The sequence below is a fragment of the Sapajus apella genome, unplaced genomic scaffold (genome assembly GCF_009761245.1).
Source record: "Sapajus apella isolate SASKATOON/1434 unplaced genomic scaffold, GSC_monkey_1.0 scaffold6733, whole genome shotgun sequence".
NCBI lineage: Eukaryota > Metazoa > Chordata > Mammalia > Primates > Cebidae > Sapajus > Sapajus apella.
In genome coordinates, this window is record NW_022443657.1 from 588 (window position 1) to 3632 (window position 3045).

General features: G+C 34.1%; 1 non-coding gene across 1 annotated transcript; it reads left to right on the plus strand.

Annotated features, from left to right (window-relative positions):
• The first annotated feature begins 687 nt into the window (after window positions 1-687).
• On the plus strand, window positions 688-828 carry LOC116548068. The gene has a single exon (XR_004267294.1). It is a non-coding gene; the product is annotated as a U4 spliceosomal RNA (small nuclear RNA).
• The last annotated feature ends 2217 nt before the right edge of the window (window positions 829-3045 follow it).

Here is a 3045-nt window from a genome sequence, read left to right on the forward strand (position 1 = left end):
CTGGATTTAAAAAGGGTTTCCACTCTCAGCACTCCTATCCAGCATAATACCAGAAATCCTAGAGCAAAATCAGGCAAGGGAAAGAAATAGACATCCAAATAGAAAAAGAGGAAGCCGAATGATCTGTCTTCGCTGATGATGTGATTCTGTACCTAGAAAAACCTAAAAACTTTGTCAAAAAATCCCTAGACCTGATAAATAACTTCAGCAAAGTTTCAGGGTACAAAATCAATGTACAAAAATCAATAGCAGCATTTCTATACATCAGTAACATTCAAAATGAGAGCCAAATCAAGAACATGATTGCATTACCATAACAAAAACAAACAAAAAACTCCTAGAAATACATCTAACCAAGGCCAAGAAGGTGAAAGGTCTCTACAAAGAACTGCAAAACACTACTGAAGAAAATGAAAAAACATTTTATGCTCATGGATTGAACAAAATCAATATTGCTGAAGTGTCCATACTGTCCAGAGCAATGCATTCATTCAAAAGTATTTCTATTAAATTACTAATAGCATTTTCTTTTACAGAGTTAGAAAAAAGTACTCTAAAATTTATATGAAACCAGAAAGAGCCCAAATAGCCAAAGCAATCTTAAACAAAAAGAGCAAAGATGAAGGAATCATATTACCTGAGTTCAAGGTATACTATAAGTCTACAGTAACTAAAACATCATGGTACAGCTTTGCGCAGTGGCAGTATCGTAGCCAATGAGGTTTATCCGAGGCGCAATTATTGCTAATTGAAAACTTTTCCCAATACCCCGCCATGACGACTTGAAATATAGTCGGCATTGGCAATTTTTGACAGTCTCTACTGAGACTGAATTATTTCAAGTTTAAAGAAAAGTTGAGGGTAATTTACAGCTTTTAGTTTGAGTTGTACTTTTTTTATTTGCAACCATGTTTTGGGGAAGTTCTGTTCCCATTTTAGTTTTTATTAGAAATTGATCACTGATGGTCAAAGATATCAAATAAACTTAAAAAAATAAAAAAAAAATTTAAAAAAAATAAATCATGGTTCTAGTACAAAAATAGACTCATAGACCATGGAATGGAATAGAGAACCCAGAAATGAAACCATATTCCTACAGCCAACTGATCTTGGACAAAGTTGACAAAAATAAATAATTGGGAAATAATCCTCTATTCAATAAATGCTACTGGAAAAACTGGCTAACTATATCCAGAAGAATATGCCTCCAAGAATATACCTATGACGATATACAACAATTAACACAAGATGACCTCAAACTATGAGAATCCTGGAAAAAAAGCCTTGGAAATACTCTTCTCAATAATAGTCTTGGCAAATAATTTATGGCTAAGTCTTAAAAGCAATTGCAACAATAACAAAAAAATTAGCACATGATTATTAATAGAGTAATCAACCTACAGGATGCAAGAAAATATTTGCAAAAAATAATCCAACAATGGTCTAATATTCACAATTCATAAGAAATGTAAACAGATCAACAACAACAAGAAAAAACAACCCCAATAAAAAGTGGGTAAAGGATATGAACAGACATTTCTTAAAAGAAAGCATACCATGTGGCCAGCAAACATGAAAAACTGTTCATCATCACCAATCATCAGAGAAATGCAAATCAAAACCACAAGGAGACACCATCTCATACCAATCAGAATAGCTATTAAAAAATCAAAAAATAACACATGCTGTTGAGGTTGCATAGAAAAAGGAACACTTATGCACTGTTGGTGGTAAAGTAATTTGGTTCAGCCCCAGTGGAAAGCAGTTTGGTGATTTCTCAAAGAACTGAAAGTATAACTAGTTTTCAACCCAAAAATCCCACTACTGGATATATACTCAAAATATAATAAACCATTATGTTTAAAAAAAAACACCTACATTTGTATATTTTTCACAGCACTACTCACAATGGCAGAGACATGGGATCAGCGTAAGTTCCTGTTAATAATGGATTTGATTTTTTAAAATGTGGTGCATATATACCATGGAATAATATGCAGTCATAGGAAAGAAAGAAATCATGTTCTCTGCAGCAACATGGATACATCTGGAGAATATTATCCTAAATGAATTAATACCTAAACAGAAAACCAAATATTGCATATTCTTACTTACAAGTGAGAGCCTCAATAATAGGTTGGCATGGACATACAGATGAGAAAAGTAGACACCAAAGACTCCGTATGCGGGGAGGGATGGAAGAGAGCAATGGCTAAAGAAGTTTGATATAGTGTTGGGTCCTATGTTCACTGTTTGGGTGACAGAGTAAATAAAAACCCAAACATCAGCATCACACAACGTGCCCTTGTAACAAACCTGCACATGTACCCCATGAATCTAAAGTAAAGATAAATAATTATTTAAATAAACTACAAAAACGAAAACATCATTTTATTTAACAATCTGGTCATATATACTCTTTAAAAGCATTAAACTTATACCATAAATTCTATTTGTTTCTCCTATCAGACAATAGATGGATTAAAATTATGCCTGGAAAACTTATGGTCTTCTGTCAGGAGAAGAGGAAAACAAAAACAAAAACAACAACAACAAAAAACTCCTCCTTACGCACATAACCTGAAAATTTCAATTCACCAGTGCCCATCAATCCGTATTTTTTGCATGAAACTTGAAATATGTGTCTGTGTATTTTTTATGTGTACGTGTAAACTTTTAAGGTAAATAATGTTGAATCTTTAAGATGAATGCATCTTGACCAGGAAAGCAACCATTTATTAAAATGCAACCTAGTATGGTGGCCGTAGAGCTGTCCCACTGAGAACAAAATTCCCAGCCAAGGAAAATATTTTACCTAAGACAGGGAAGCAATGACTGTCAGTAATTAGGGTGGATTTCTCTGATTATTAGACCTTCTTGTACTCCTCTGAACATTCAGAACCTGCAGAGGTAGCCCATCTACCCTGTAAAGAGCTAACTCTTTACAGGGTAGATGGGCTGTAACTCTTTTTTCCCTGTTTGAGAAAACCCTACAGAGACATTTACCCCCAAAGCTAATAGGTGAACCCTCAGGAGCTATTCTGG